Source organism: Culex quinquefasciatus, chromosome 2 (assembly GCF_015732765.1).
Source record: "Culex quinquefasciatus strain JHB chromosome 2, VPISU_Cqui_1.0_pri_paternal, whole genome shotgun sequence".
Classification (NCBI taxonomy): Eukaryota; Metazoa; Arthropoda; class Insecta; order Diptera; family Culicidae; genus Culex; species Culex quinquefasciatus.
This window is the reverse complement of record NC_051862.1, coordinates 119,533,499-119,550,978: the sequence shown is the minus strand read 5'-3', so window position 1 is coordinate 119,550,978 and position 17,480 is coordinate 119,533,499. Positions and strand designations below refer to the sequence as shown.

Below are 17,480 nucleotides of genomic sequence, written 5' to 3'. Positions count from 1 at the left end.
AGATCGTTACAAGTGCATATCATCCTCAAGCTAATTTAGTAGAGAGATCAAATAGAGAGTTGAAAGTTTATTTACGAAATTTTATTGGCAAAGATCCACAATGTTGGGATGAATTGATACCATATTTTATGTTTGAATACAATACTACAGAAAATTCATCAACTGGATATTCTCCCTATGAACTTTTGTATGGAAGAAAAGCTACTATACCAAGCACAATTTATAAAATCAATGATTCAGATTTAAGTTATGACGACTATATTTGTTCAATGAAAGATATATTCAAGGATGCTCATGAAACTGCTAGAAACAACTTAATATTGTCAAAAGAAAAGAGAAAGGAAATTTATGACAAAAAGACAAATGATTGGGTACCAATGTGGGGAGATAGAGTTTTGGTACAAATGGTACAGACAGGAATTGGTCAAAAGTTACAAAATAAGTGGCGAGGCCCTTACGATATTGTTAAATTTAACAGCGATCAAACGACCACTATTAAAAATTGCAACAAATTTGAAGATGTACATAATAATAGACTAAGAAAATATAATGATTAAATAACACTAAATGATAGTTCACAATGTACCCGTATTAAAATACATTTAAATTTTTTTTAACAATATACATTTAACATAATTTAAAATTAAAATTAAATGCTCCAATACAAGAAAAATATTTTGAAATGACAATTACAGTACAATTAAAATAAAGAAAAAAATAAGCGATTTATGCAATGAATGACTTAGTATCATAAACGATTAATATCAAAAGACTACAATGAATGAAAATATTTATTTTAAACACGGGTTTATTTATGTATATTGAAGAAAAAAAAATTATAAAAAAAAAACTTATTGAATTTATATGATTGATGAATTAGAAAAAAACGAGTGTTATCAAGACAATTAAATGAATCAAACAAATGTGTTACAAATACTGATTTTTATATAGAAAAATAAACATGAAAAAAAAGAATATATGATCGATTTGATATGATAAATGAATTAATGTTGAGTTAAACAAGATATGAATGATTATTATCAAAAAAATGCGCAAACAAGAGGAATGTTATGAATTGGGGATGAAAGATATTTTTTACAAATGATTGAATTGAATATGTTATATGTTCCCCTATTAAGAAAAATACCAGTACTGAGTTTATATTTTTTTTTTGGAAAACGCGTGAAGCGATAATGATCAAATATAAACATAATAATGAAGCAGTGATGAAACACGTTAAAACAATTAGGAAGCTGTTGGGTTGCATTTTTTTGGGAACATTCTAAAATTGAGCTGAAATGGGTTAACAGGGTATAAAAAGAACAATGACGTTTTTTTTATCTGAGAAAAACAAATATATCATGACTAAACAATAATGAAATTTCAACGACAACTAAATGAAAAAAGTATGATTATTAAATGTTTCAAAACAACATGTATGCAAGTAAGAGTGTGTGTGAGAATAATTGGACAAGGGAGGTGCACCCCAGAATGAATGTTGAATGTAAACATGTGTTTTATAATTTACTTAACAAAGTATTAAGAATTTATTTTCAGAATGTTATATGCTTATACGAAGGATTTACAGGAAACCAATGGAAGACGATCAAGTAGACAACAATTTCAACAAGGACGAATATGGAATTCAGCTCAAGGAAGGGTAAAATTTGTGAGTATATCGTGGGGAATCTAAAAAGATCGAAAAGGACGGTAAAAGTTCCGATCTAGGGATACATAAACTGATAAAGCAACGCCAAAGGGATTAAAAAGTAGACAATTGTACTCTATGGGGAGAGTTTTATGTCGAATATAGCTTCAAAACAGTTGTAATCCATGGGGATTCAATATGTTAAAATATTTCAAAACATTTGCACTTTACGGGGATAGTCAAATGATAATTAAAGGAATGGAAAAATAATGCTTCAAGGAAAAACAAATTTAAACTGATAAAATTCAGTGGGAAACCATTCAAAAACAATTCAAATTCAAAAATTTCTACATAGATTATTGAACCAAATACTTTCGTGCAAATTAAAACACAAAGTGATGTACAGATTTCATAAAAAGTTGGAAGAACAGAAAGGATATTTTAACATGCGCAGTATTGCAATGACAAGATGATAGGATGTATAGATCAATGATAAACTTTATAGAGTAATTTTTTTTCATTCAAGTATAAAAATAATAGTCAATTAGAACTGATTCTTTTTTTTGTATTAAAAATAATAGAACTGATTTCATATAAAAATATCAACAAGATTTATAAGATTGTAAGTAAATTTTAATCTCAATTTTGCACAGAAATTAAATGATAGATTCCTGAAAATTATAAAATATTGTTCATGGGAAGAAAACAAGTAAGAAATTTTTGTGGGAGAAACAAAACTAAAAACTGAAGTAAAATATGGCAGAGACGCTAGACGAGACGACTTGAGATGATCGACGCGTTCGTATGCTGAGAAGTTCTACGCGTTCGTATGCAGAAGTTTGTGATGGCAAGATGGTGAGTGGCAAAGTCATGCGGGAGGTTGAACAGGTAACGGTGTTGATGTTGTTGGAAAAGGTCATATCAATGAGGATCAAGTCGAATTAAGACACAATTCTAGTAACGAGACATTCACGTAAAACAAATTACCAATCAAAATGTGGAATTAAGCGAAGCAAAGATGATTGAAATGCGAAACATCAATTATGCAACAAAAATGCAAGTTGAGATCATACTGCACATCTGAAACTATTGAAAAGGAGAAGTTCATGATAAACAAATGATAACATCATCCGATGTCATTAATTTACAAAAGCCAAAGTTGCAAATTACACGAAAAGACAATTTTGGACTAACAACATGTCCTAAACATTTGATGCAAAACAACTGGAAAAGTCAATTTTGGACAAATATACTGGATTTAGGGGAAATTCTCGTATCTTTGGCAGGTTAAGCTCTCGCTCCTAACTCCATCCAATTTGCTGATTTTCACTATTTAAACAACTAATTTTGCAAAACTTTTGGTAGAAACTTGCTTGCTCACTTCTTATTGAGCTATTTATCACTCGATTTCAGTTGAAAACGCTTTTAATTAGCTTTAATTGCATGTCAAAGTTCTGACCTGCCAACATTAGAGGCACGCTGGAATTAGATGCTGTTCCCCTACGAACAATTCACAATACTCAGCAAATGAGAAGTCAATGCACTTTCAAAACTGACCATAGTCAACTCACAGCTGGGTTATGAAGCACAATTCATGATGGAAACGACAATTGCACTAAATGACGAAATTCAACACCTTAGCCTCGAAAACTGATCAATTGACCAAGTCACTGTGGAATGAATAGCCTCACGATAAAGACTATTTTGATGGAAGACGACAACGATAACAACCAGTCGATCAACACAGTTCTACAACAGATTTAGCTTACAGTGGGAAAAATGCAATGATTTTTTTAGGATAAATAATGAAAATTAATTTCAAATGCAAGTTTTTTTTAAATCAGTTTCAACGAAAATATTTTTAATAGAGAAGTTCAAAACGATAATTCAGGTAATTTAACAGGACAGAAGATCAAAAGAGTAATGAAAATAATTTTACAGTAAAAAAATCAAAAGAGCAATTATAATTATAAAACAATTTACAGGAAAGCACAAGAAGAACAAATTGTAAACCGCACGATCACTACACCCGAAAATATTCTTTCCATAGATGATCATTTCTTTCAGACGATCATCTAGCTGATAAGTGTGGGGGAGATTAACCGAACCAATTTTTTCAATAAATTTTTATAGCCAGCCATTTAAATATTTTTATGATTTTTTGCAAAGTAATTTTCACAATTTAAATTATTCACTTTGGGAATATTCTTCCAACCAACAAATAACTTTCGATAGATGTTCTTAATGCTTTTCAAGAATACAAACATCTAGCTGGTAAGTGTGGGGGAATGCAGCGACCTCAAATTTAAATCATTAAATTTGCCCATTTTTCGAACCTCACCACAGTTCTGACCATGCGCGCTTACGCAAGCATAAATAATTTTACCCGTCGACTCGCGTTGCGCGACAAATAATTAAGCTTATGTACAGGTGTGGATCATGAGTCATCCTCACCTGAAAATCCCTTTATTAAATTTCGCCACTTGTTAGGCAATCAATAAAATAGTTAAGCTTTCAATTATGAATGTGCGATGTTTTTCCACAGGGAAATTGGGTGTGGCTTAACCAAATTCATTGGCATGTTTGTTCAATGGAGAATTCGACCTTCTCATTATTAACTTACATTTTGAGAATATTTGAGGAACATAATTTTGATATTCCAATAACATAATTTAAAGTTTCACGACAATGGTTCGAACCCATGACTTCAGATTTTGAGGTGTACTCACTACACCATACGGAAAGTCATGAAGAATTGCAGAGGTCTGCACAATTTAATTCATGAGGTTCATCGATGCTTCTCATCGGAACGGACAACTTTTAGTAGAACAAAATTTAGTAGAGTTTTCGGGGACTGACTATAAAAACCCCAAAATTCTTGAGGAGGGCGGTTAGTTCCAGAATTAGTTCCAGTCAGTTCCAGCCAGCTCCACTCCAGTCCAGTTCCAGTTCCAGAAGAAGCCTCAGACCAGCCGGACCCGCCAGCAGCCACCAGTAGCAGAGGCCCCAGTCCAGCCGGACTTAGCGGTGGAAGCCGCAGTCCGCCGGGACTTAGCCACTGTGAAGAGTCCGCCGGGACTTAGCCGCTGTGAAGAGTCCGCCGGGACTTAGCCGCTGTGAAAAGTCCGCCGGGACTTAGCTGCCGTGAAGAGTCCACCCGGGACTTAGGAGTTCGGGGTCTGGCATGGCTCGGCGCAGAGGTCTGGAGGACAAGTCTGGCTTCAACGTAGAGAATTGGCTCGACGAAAGTCTTAATGAAATTAGCAACAAAAAGTTGAGTGATGTGATCGTGCGCGTAGAAGTTGAAAGTGTTACCGCAAAAATGTAATCTTCAAAAAGTGTAATATACAGATAAGTGATGTTTACTGATCTGTTTTGACTCTACAAGTAAATATCACAAAAATCCTGAAAGCCTAAACCGCTCGGGCCGTTCAATATCAGTGACTCCACCGAGACAGGGCACAGGAAGACGACTCCTGCACCTGGATTGAGCTAACGACCTCATTTTCTCAATATTATTTTCACTTTTTTTTTTTTTTTTTTTTATATCAAATTTCTTTTCCATGTACATTCATTCAGTTAAAATATTATTGAGTGTCCAATCACAAACGATGACTTTTCACCTCAATTTTAAATACTAGCAACTTTCATTTATTCATGAAATATTGTAGCTTTCGCTATTCAGTGATTTCAAATGTAGGAGGTCCTACATGTACAAAAGGGAAAAGAGATACCTTAAAACTAACTTATAAACTATATAAAGAGCGGATCAATGCAGCTGAAGACTGCAATGATTTTTGTCGAAATGCATCAATTATCTTATTGGACATAACATCCAAAGTGTCAATTTCGGCTAATTGATGAAGTTCACTGGTGCTGAACCAGGGAGGAAGTTTCAGAATCATTTTCAGAATTTTGTTCTGAATCCTCTGAAGTTTTTTCTTCCTGGTTAAGCAACAGCTTGTCCAGATCGGCACAGCATAAAGCATGGCAGGTCTGAAAATTTGTTTATAAATTAACAGTTTATTCTTGAGACAAAGTCTAGAATTCCTGTTTATAAGTGGATACAAACATTTAATATATTTGTTACATTTAACCTGGATACTTTCAATGTGATCCTTGTAAGTAAGGTTTTTGTCAAAACCAAGTCCAAGATATTTCACTTGATCCTCCCACTTTAAATTTACCTCATTCATCTTTATAATGTGATGACTTTTGGTTTAAGAAAATCAGCCCTTGGTTTGTGAGGGAAATAATAAGTTGAGTTTTGCAGCATTTGGAGTAATTTTCCATTCTTTCAAATAAGAATTGAAAATATCCAAGCTTTTTTGTAATCTTCTTGTGATGACACGAAGGCTTCTGCCTTTGGCGGAGATGCTTGTGTCATCAGCAAAAAGTGATTTCTGACATCCTGGGGGCAAATCAGGCAAGTCAGAAGTAAAAATATTGTATAAAATTGGACCCAAAATGCTTCCTTGAGGGACGCCAGCACGTACAGGTAGTTGATCAGATTTGCTATTCTGATAACATACCTGCAGAGTACGATCCGTCAAATAATTTTGAATAATTTTCACGATATAAATCGGAAAATTAAACCTTTTCAATTTCGCAATCAAACCTTTATGCCAAACACTGTCAAATGCTTTTTCTATGTCTAGAAGAGCAGCGCCAGTAGAATAGCCCTCAGATTTGTTGCTTCGAATTAAATTTGAAACTCTCAACAACTGATGAGTAGTTGAATGCCCAAGGCGAAATCCAAACTGCTCATCAGCGAAAATTGAATTTTCATTAATGTGCGTCATCATTCTATTAAGAATTATTCTTTCGAATAATTTACTAATAGATGAAAGCAAACTAATGGGCCGATAGCTTGAGGCTTCAGCAGGATTTTATCCGGTTTCAAAATCGGAATTACTTTGGCATTTTTCCAACTACTGGGAAAATATGCCAAATCAAAACATTTGTTGAAAATTTTGACCAAGCAACTTAAAGTTGCTTCTGGTAATATTTTAATTAAAATGTAAAAATGCCATCCTCACCAGGGGCTTTCATATTTTTAAATTTTTGATAATAGATTTTATTTCATTCAGATCCGTATTAAAAACTTCATCTGATGAAAATTCTTGTTCAACAATATTCTGAAATTCTATTGAAATTTGATTTTCAATAGGACTCAAAACATTCAAGTTGAAATTATGAGCACTCTCAAACTGCTGAGCAAGTTTTTGAGCTTTTCCCCATTAGTTAATAGAATATTATCACCATCTTTTAAAGAAGGGATGGGTTTTGAGGTTTCTTAAGAACCTTTGAAAGTTTCCAAAAGGTTTGGAATAAGGTTTAATTTGTTCGACATCTCTTGCGAACTTTTCATTTCGCAGGAGAGTGAATCTGTGGTCAATAACCTTTTGCAAATCTTTTGAATTCGCTTCAGTGCAGGATCACGAGAACGTTGATACTGTCTTCGGCGAACATTTTTCAGACGAATCAGAAGCTGAAGATCGTCATCAATAATGGGAGAATCAAATTTGACTTGGACTTTAGGAATAGCAATATTCCTAGCATCCAAAATAGCATTAGTTAAAGATTCCAAGGCTGAATCAATATCAGCTTTGGTTTCTAAAACAAAATCATGATTTAAATTATTCTCAATATGATGCTGATACCTGTCCCAATTAGCTTTGTGGTAATTAAACACAGAACTATTGGGTCTGGTAACTGCTTCATGAGAAAGTGAAAAAGTTACTGGAAGATGATCAGAATCAAAATCAGCATGAGTCACTAAAGGACCACAATACTGACTTTGATTTGTCAACACCAAATCAATTGTTGATGGATTTCTAACAGAAGAAAAGCAAGTTGGCCCATTCGGGTATAAAACCGAATAAAGACCAGAAGTGCAATCTCTGAACAGAATTTTACCATTGGAATTTACTTTTGAATTATTCCAAGATTGGTGTTTGGCATTAAAATCACCGATGATCAAAAATCGAGATCTATGCCGAGTAAGTTTATTCAAATCCCCTTTGAAATAATTTTTATTTTCCCCAGTGCATTGGAATGGCAAATATGCAGCTGCAATCATAATTTTCCCAAAAGAAGTTTCAAGTTCAATGCCCAAACTTTCAATAACTTTTAACTTAAAGTCACGTAACGTGCTATAAGTCATACTACGGTGGATAACTATTGCAACTCCACCGCCATTTCGATTCATTCGGTTATTAGTTATAACTTTATAATCTGGATCACTTTTCAAATAAGTGCCAGTTTTTAAAAATGTTTCGGTTATAACAGCAACATGCACGTTATGAACTCGTAAAAAGTTGAAAAATTCATTTTCTTTCGCTTTTAAAGAGCGAGCATTAAAATTCATAATATTGATGGAATTACTTAGATCCATGATTAAACTTCAGGGTAAGAACAACATCATTCGAAAATTTTAATCCAATCTGGATTGCTTCCATCATGGATGTAGCATTACTCATTGTTTGAATCAAACCAAACAGTGAGTTTTGCAAAAAAGTCATTTTTTCAAACGTAACATCGCCGAGATCAGAAGATCCCAAAGCGTTGCCAGCAGAAAAATTTTCAAATGAGATTTGAGGTACCTGCCCAATTTCAGAGAGATTGGTAGAGGATTGAAAATTCGTGGATGAACCCGAAACGACGTTAGCATAAGAAATGCCATTGTTGTTACCTAACTTTTCCACGGTAGGGGTAATTCTAGAATTGTTCGAGTGAGACAGCACGAACGTTTGATTTAAAGATGCAGGTACAACCTGACTTTGAGAAAATTTCGGTTTGGATTTCGGCTGATGCTTAGCACGAGAATCCAAAACCTTTTTTCTGATGGGGCAATCCCAGAAATTTGATTTGTGATTTCCACCACAATTTGCACATTTAAATTGGGTGACTTCTTTCACGGGACAATAGTCCTTGTCGTGAGATGAATCCCCGCAAACCATGCATTTTGGAACCATGGCGCAATGATCAGTACCGTGACCGAATGCCTGGCAACGCCGGCACTGGGTCAGATTCTGGCCATTACCGCCATGTTTCTTAAAATGCTCCCACTTTACCCGTACATGGAACAAAAACTGAACTTTGTCCAAAAGTTTCAAATTGTTGATTTCATTTCTGTTGAAATGAATCAGATAAAATTGTGAAGTGAAACCAAAGCGAGAAATATTCCCGTTTGTTTTTTTCTTCATTGGTATTACTTGGGATGGGGCAAAGCCAAGCAACACCTTAAGTTCGATTTTGATCTCATCCACCGACAAGTCGTTGGAGAGACCTTTCAAGACCGCCTTGAATGACCGAGCATTCTTGGTCTCATACGTGTAGAAATTGTGTTTGTGGTTTTTCAAATAACCAACAAAAGTTTGGTGATCTTGTAAAGATTCCGTCAACAAGCGACATTCTCCTCTTCGACCAAGCTGGAACGAAATCTTCAAATTGCAAGTTTCCTTGCAATTCTTCAGTTGCGTTCGAAAGCTGGCCAAATCGGAGACAGAAGTCACAACAATTGGCGGAGCCTTTACTCGTTTCTCGACGGCAGAAGGCTCAGTACGAGGAGAAGGTTCCTTGTCATCAGTTTCGGATAAAACACCGAAACTGTTTGTCAATGGAATTAGAGGATTGACCTCACATTCAGAATCAGAATCAGACCTCAGAAGAGGCTGTTTTCTTTTTCTGTTTCCGTTAGCCGGTTTAGTGTTCAAACGCTTCACCGACGTAACGACCAAATCTTCAGAAGATTTGCGTTTACCTTTGTTTTGACGCATTTTGCAAGCAAAGTTCTCTTAAAAAGATGGCTTCGTTTGTAAAATACAACAAAATTTCAGGCGGGGTTAGTCTTGAAAAGACTGTTTAGAATTTTGGAAAATAACTCAGGTAGTCTTTAAAAAGACTGTGAATTTTGTTTTGATATAACTCTGAGCTTAGGTAGTAAAAAATACCGCAGCTCTAGTGTCCGTTCACCACGAAGGTTCGCAAGACACTAATATTATTTTCACTGAAATAATCTTATAACTTAAAAACTTGAAATACCATCAACAGGGGTAACATTGGGTCTGGAGAGTGAGATTGGGTCATACGAATTTCAGCATTTTTGCACGTCATTAAACATTCAAATTTAAATGCAATTTGATGTAAATGTGCAACAAATTATACATAAAAACATGATTTTACGTGTGATTCAACCGTTTACGTCGAATCTCAAGTTTACATCAACTGAGTTTACATGTGATTCATTTTTTCCGTGTCGAATAAATTGACATATTTTTTTCTGTGTACATTGCTTGTTATATCATGTTTTCTTAAGTTACATAACCTTTTGCTTATGAATAGGGTTAGTGAAATTTCACGATTTCGCGGACAGCGTGAAATCCGCGAAATCCCGTGAAATTTTATGTTTGTGTGAAACTGTAACGATTTAAAAAAAAAATTGCAGTTCCGTCGTGAAACTACTTACTTTTCCCGTCATTCTTGAACGACGAAATAGCCAACTTTTCTGTACGGGACCATCCATAAACCACGTGGACACTTAAGGGGGGGGGGGGTTATGGCGATTGTCCACGGTCCATACAAAAAAGATTTTTTTGTATGGGCAATTGTCCACGAAGGGGGGGGGGGGGGGTTGAGTTTTCCAAAAAAAAAGTGTCCACGTGGTTTATGGATGGTCCCTACCAAAAATAACAGAATCGAATAGCAACACTTTTCAAAATAAATGCTGAAAAGTTCAACTTTTCAGCACTCAAATGGGTGCTGAAAAGTTGAACTTTTCAGCACTTGTTTCGAAAAGTAACACTTTTCAACATTTTTTTTGATTTAAACGATTTATTGACAAAATACATGAAAATTTGACATAAAATTTCACTCAGTGTGTGTTTTTTCGAATTGCAAAAAATGTTGTATGGAACTCGTTGCAAAACTTGATTTTTTCAGCACTCTTCGTATTTACCCAACTCGGTGAACCTCGTTGGATAAATGTACGACTCGTGCTGAAAAATCTTCTTTTTGCAACTTGTTGCATAAACTACTATTATTGAAGAATAATTTATAATGATGCATTAAAAGTAGTTTCTGTGTATTAAACAAAAGATTTTCAGAGTTATTTCATTATTTTTCACGTTCCGCGAAATTTGCGTAAAATTTTGTGTTTTGAAATTGAGGTCCCCGTGAAATTTGCTATTTTTGAGCCTGAAAAATCACTAAGCTTACTTATGAACTAAATATACAAAATATACAAAATACAAAAAAGTGTATATACTAGGGTGGTCAAAATCCGACTCTAAACCGGTGCTACCCCCTAAAATCAAAGATTGACCCATAACTAGGCTAAATTCCAACTTTGAGCTCATTCTGACCACGGGAACCCCTCCCTGTAAGCCCTTGATGATTGTAAAGAATAAAATCGTCAAAATGTTTGGAGAAAAGCATCCGCTTTAAACAGATTTCACAAATTGGGATGACGTTCTGAAATTTTGGAGGTTTTCAAACCTTCAAACATTGTGACCCGATCTGCCCCACATTCCATTGATCTAGAATGTTCATATTTGGCCCGAAGGGGTATAACCTGTGCGTAGATTTGCTGTTAACCTCAATTGTTTGTTCATTTTATTTTAAATTGATACTATATTAAATTTAACATTTAGCTGTCAAATTTTTAATAAAACATCATGCTTATGGTCAATTTAACGCAATTTATTCAATATGTACACTTTAAGGCTGAAATTTGTAAGAAACACTAGTGGGATTTATTATTAATTCGTCAAGCTTATGTGGACTACTTACATTTTTTTCTTACATACTAGATATTATTTCTATGTACAGATTTTTTCGTAGTTCCGATTTAGACATGCTGAAATGGATGTACTGTGAATTTTAATTTTTTTTTTATATTCATACAGATTTTTTTTCATGTACATTCATTCAGTTAAAATATTATTGAGTGTCCAATCACAATCGATGACTTTTCACCTCAATTTTAAAGTGAATTTTCATTATAAAAGCGCATCATTTGATTTAGAACAGAAAGTAATCTTTTTTAAAAATTAAAAGTACATGGATATGGTGTTGCCTACTTCAGTACATGTTTTAAGATTAATAATCTTAAGAAAAGTTTTACCGTTTATATGAAATCTTGTCAATGTCACCGTTGTTTCTGGTACTTGGAAAATGTTAAAAAGTGCATAAACAGCTTGATCACCTTTTAAAATAAAATACAAATAAATGATTTGCTGTTGAATCTTAAAATGTTTAGTTTCTTTACCAAAAATTTTCATTTTTACCCAGTTTCGGATGTAAATATATTTGCATATAATTTTTTTTGTATTTTTTATTCACTCAAATTTCAATATGGTGTCACAGATTCATTGAATAAATATTTTGAATGGAAAAACATAAATTTTTGTTTCCGTGTATAAATTTTACATTAAAATAATTAAATAAACTTAAAAATATGTTCAGGTAAACTAGTGGAACAATTTTCAACAGCACAAATTTACGGCCAAATTAGGAAGAAAAAATCTTGACCCCTTTAAAGCAAAACTCAAAAAACAGCTGCTGCTAACTTTCCCCGTTAAATAATTCGTTAAGCATTGGCACACATCGTTATCGCAAGTCAAACAGAAGTTAACAAAGCAAAAAGCAGGAAGGCGAGCCCATCCTTCTCCTGCTGGCTGTGCGAGTAAAGAGGTTCGTCCCCAAAACGTGACTTTGGCTTATTGCCTCCCTTTTTTCACAGATAAATAGATTGCTGATAACGAAGGAGGTAAACTTTTCTTGCTTTTCCCCGTATCCTTCCCAAGGTTGATTTGTTTAGGACGATTGTGACGGTGAGTTAAGGAATAGATAGCCCAGCGCAAAACTAACCGATTGTTGGCAGTTTGCTTGACGGTCATCGAAGTTAAGCCGCCCGATGGTTCCCCAATGTGTAAAGTGTAAAACATGTCACAGGCGGAAGTGAAAAGTTAGTCGATTAAAGGTTTGGTTTCGGGCTTGAAAGGGGTTCCGGCTGAGGAACGGGGTAAAACTTTTCTCGTTTGCCTTAATCAAATTAAAAAGCTTGAAATAATGAGGTGACTTTCTCGCTTGGTGGGCTGGAACGGGAAGCCTGAGATTTGAGCTCTCCGGAGCTTAAACGTATGACAGACGTTTGGTTCTGGGAGCAAAAAAAGGAAACTTCCACCATCCGAACATTCATCGGAATAATTATGCTAATAAAGGATATAATGGTCCGGGGCGACAGGATGTAACTTGGGGGAAAAGAATTTTGCCACTTTCGAAATGTCATTAAAAAGCGTGATGAGTCAGAAAACGAGCAAACCCACGAATGTCGCACAAAATCCCAAGGAGGAGAGGGGGGAGAAGTGATAGAATGCCATCTCGTTAGAAGCCCGGGCAACTTTCTCCTTTCGAGATTCCAGGTCATGCCAGAGAGAACCAGGCAGAATTGAGACCACAGCTTGTTATTATTCTTCGCGGAGTCTGAGCGCTGGTTTTTTTTTCGTTCTCCATTCTAAACAGCAACACCGTTTTGCCAACGAATAATATGATTCCAAATAAAGAAGATAAAGAACAACGAGTTGTAGGGGCCACTGAGCTCAGAGAACCAACGACGACTCCAACTCGATGACTCATTCGCATTTTTAAACACATTTACACACATTTCGAAACACACCTGCTACTTGGAGTTGTTGACGTTGCCAAATATGGACGAGGAAAAGTATTGAAATTGTCGTTTAATTTACCAGTGAGGTTAAGTCAACGTTTTTCGCGTCTAAAATGGGTTAGGTCTGGAATGTTAAACAGCAAATTGGGAATCCTTTGTTCAAATTATTGGACCTGACAAAATCTTACTTCCTCAAAAATTGTTCAGATACTGATCAACGCACAAATTTTGGGCATTAATAATTGTCTCTTTTTTGTATTTTTTTTGTAATTGATTATTTTATTCTCTGTTGGTGCAAAAATAATTCCAAAATGTTGGGGGAAAATATCACAGCCCAGACTCGCTTTATGGGTTTCTACGTAAGCTCGTGTCATGTTCTAGACGTCTCGAATGCCTCAAACGTCTACACAACTAAAACAGTGTCTAGTATCTCAAAAGTGTGACGTTGAAGACGTCTGCAATTGTCTCATTTCTGAAATTCCCTCACGTCTCAAACTTTGGATTGCTTCAAAGCACTTAGTTTAGGCCAAGTGATCACACTGCTAAGTGACTTAACAATTTCGCGATCGTCACACTTCTTCCATTTCTCAAGTGCCATCGCGCACACACTCACACAGCCAAACTTTCGCTTCACGCGTGTGAAGTTGCGACAAGCCATAACAAAGATGATTCAGGCTGAAAGGGGCCCGGATTTAAAGTTTTCGTCGTCGTCAGCGGTGCGCCGAACTTCTTCTAGTTCTCGATCACCTGATCCGATATGAGCATCGTCATCAGCAAACTGTAAACGCATCGGCCCGTTGACGACGAAAGGGAGGTGAAATAAAGTCGTCTCGCGGGAGAACTCTAGTTTGTACGAACCAAACCAAACATGTTCATTCTTGTACGAGACTGTTCGTCTTTGTCCGGCTCAGCCAGCTGGGCTCAGTCGGTGTATGGAACTCGTAGCGCGATCAGTACTTTTGCAGGCGTTCGGCAGATATGGTGCAGGTGAATTTCGTGGATACATTTTTTGTTAATAATTTGTTTAAAGAGTGCCCTTGTGACCTTCGACCTTAAGCGGTGTGTAATTAAAGTGCGCGATTTACGACTCTTCACACAGGTGTTTCCCGGAGTGGCTCAAAATGTCGATCTCGGACAACATTGGCGGTGTGCTGAGCTGCTGAGAGGCTTCAAAAAGGCCAAAATGGTGCTACCGCTGCTCCCTTGTCGGCTGGTTGAGGAGGGATAATCGCCGGCCCGGAATCTTTTGACGAAACCCACGACTCCCACGCACTCGAAGCTCCTCTCTGCCGGAAATAATACAGTTCAAAAAAGAAGAAGAAATCCATTCGAGGATAAAGGCTAAGCTGCTCCCCAACTCCACGCACCCCCTCACGGTTCATGATTTGGGGGACACAAAAGAAGACTGTGGGGACAAATCCGGAACAAAGAAGAAAAAGAAGCAAGCTAAGAAGACAAAAGCGCAAAGAAGATGGCCCTCCCAAAGGACATTATCGAGCTTATGAAGAAATCTGGCTGTTATACGGTGACACATCTGATATCGACTATTTCCGCTCTGCTGCTGCTGCTGCTGCTCGTGACAGGACTTGCCCTTGACGAGGACCTTCCGGCACCGGAACGGCCCTCCCCGCTGGTGGCGGCGGCGCCGGCATGTACGACGGCAAACATGGCTTCAAGAAGCTGATCCAATAAAATTATCGCAGTGAAATTAATTATTTTTGAGTGCTTTTATTTCGCCGATCTCTCCCAAACTTCCCGGCGTTGCACGTCCTACTCCGCGCGTAATCCCTTAAATGTGGCAATATTTCCAGATTAATGACGTTATCGGTTCCCCGCCCGTTGTCGCTACTCTCCGCTAGGAGGCGCGCTGAAAGTGAATTTTAGATCCTAATCCGGAGGTTCGCGAGGAGGGCGGTGGGACCTCCCAAATGTTCAAATACCAACCATTACCGGCGGTGATTTAGGACGATAAGGATGAATAATGACGGTTCCAATGGAGGTTAAATTGTTTCTTGTAGATTATGGGACGATGTTTGCGTAATAATCGGTGGTGGTGACGACGATGGCGACCACAGCGCCGATGATGGTGATGACGGGTTCTGCTCTCGTTTTTATTCGAAATGGATGTGAACAGATTGAGCTTTGGCCGGGAGGGTGTAATGGTGTGGTGACGACGACGACGATGGGGAAGGTGATACGGTCGACTGATTGAAAGAAAGCCCTGAGTAACGGTTCGATGCATCGATCTCGACATGGGCGGTGGGATAGTTGGGTGGAAGGATTTGGCCTTGATGATGAGTCAGACGCTGCTTTGGCGTAAATCTATGCTTATTTGTCTGCATTAGCTTGTGTTGTTTGATGAAAGAATCACGCATGAAAGCAACTGATTTTGCAATTTGAACTAAGCTTTTTCGGAACTTAACGACTTTAGTTGGCTTTACTCTATGTCGTGTAATGGCAAGATTTTTTTTTAATTTAACGAATTTCATGACTTTTAAACAATGACATGGTAAAAAAGAAACGTTCACAATCTTTCTAAATCTATTTGATAGGCTTATTTTTATTTAATTTAACAAAATGTATTTTTTCAAGGAATTTGAAAAGAAGTTATAGACAAATAGTAATATTCAGTAAACTTGAAATAAGTTCAAATTTCAGGCCTAATTTACTAAACTTTCAAGCTAAAATTGTCACAAAATATTTATGGTGTGATTAAAATTTCTACTATCATAAATTTCCAACATATCAAAGAAATCATTAAAAGCAACAACACTTTCGTATAAATTTGGTTTGAACATTTAAGAAACATAAAACTAATAAAAGTCTAAGAAAATTAGAATAAATATGTATAAGATTGTTAAGGCTTTCTGGTCTGAAATTTACCAACACATTCAAAGTATGTTAACGTGGCAGCTTGTTTGCATCAGATTTGCTATCTCTTTCTAGCAAAAGTTTTTTTTTGTCAGGCGACTTCTAGCTGGTTTTTTTTTTTACCGGCCGCCCGATATGTCAGCCAACATATTTCGCAGGGCTGTGGCATCTCGAGCTCGATCATTGTTTGCATCAGGAAACTGTGACGACTGGTTCATAATTTTTAGGTTGAATTATATTTTTTATTCGCTGAGCCTCGAAGCCTTATTGCCACCCTTTACAATTTTCTCAAAATTCAGGGGGCAAAAAAATTATTTGCTAAAATATTTTTTTTTGAAAACACATGTAAAACCTAGTGTAAACTATTCACATTTCAAAATAATCCAATTCTTAACAAATAACATCTTTTTATCTCTTATAAGCAAAAGATGTTTAAGTTCAGTTTTGCCTTCCTCACGTTACTGAGGAAAGGCTATAAAATCACTCGGAAAATGAACTTCTTAATTAGACCTTCTAGACCCACCTTCACGTATACATATCGACTCAGAATCAAATTCTGAGCAAATGTCTGTGTGTGTGGTGGGATGTTGATCAAAAGATTGTCACTCGATTATCTCGACATTGGCTGAACCGATTTTGTCCGTTTTGGCGTCATGCGATCCGTCTTGGGGTCCCATAATTATGCAGTTTGGTTAAGTACTTCAAAAGTTATGCTAAAAAACGATTTTAACAAAAGTCCGGAAGATTGTAAAACGGGTGATTTTTGTAAGAAAACCCGGCATGCTATACATTTTCAGAAATGTATTAAAAAGACCTTTCCAACGGGTGCAAGACATTGAAGATCTGACAACTCTATCAAAAATTATAAGCGCTTAAGTGTTATTTATACGCTTTTTGGAGGCCAGATCTCAGATATGTTCATGAAAACGTTGTCCGGATCTCTCATGCGACCTATCGTTGGATAGGTATTCAAAAGAGCTTTCCAACGCGTCCAAAACATTGCAGATCTGACAACCCTATCAATAGTTATAAGCCCCTAAGTGTTATTTATGCACTTTTTGGATTTTGGATAGCACCCTTTAAATGTGAGGAAGGCGCCATCCACTAAGAGTGGATTAAGTAACGTTTTTTTTTAATTCATTGATTTTTGCACACTTTTGATAACTTTAAGTTCCGAAATTTCAAAAATTATGCTCCAAATTTTAAATTTAGTTTAATTTTTTATCATCTCTACCAACTAACACGAAATCGGAAAAAGTTGCCCCGACCCCTCTTCGATTTGCGTTTTAA

General features: G+C 36.3%; 2 long non-coding RNA genes across 2 annotated transcripts; both read left to right on the top strand.

The window, feature by feature from the left end:
• The first annotated feature begins 527 nt into the window (after positions 1-527).
• LOC119767177 lies at positions 528-1,763 on the top strand. Its single transcript, XR_005277372.1, has 2 exons — positions 528-1,504; positions 1,558-1,763. It is a non-coding gene; the product is annotated as an uncharacterized LOC119767177 (long non-coding RNA).
• Positions 1,764-14,133: 12,370 nt separating this feature from the next.
• LOC6032485 lies at positions 14,134-15,031 on the top strand. Its single transcript, XR_005277357.1, has 2 exons — positions 14,134-14,306; positions 14,419-15,031. It is a non-coding gene; the product is annotated as an uncharacterized LOC6032485 (long non-coding RNA).
• The last annotated feature ends 2,449 nt before the right edge of the window (positions 15,032-17,480 follow it).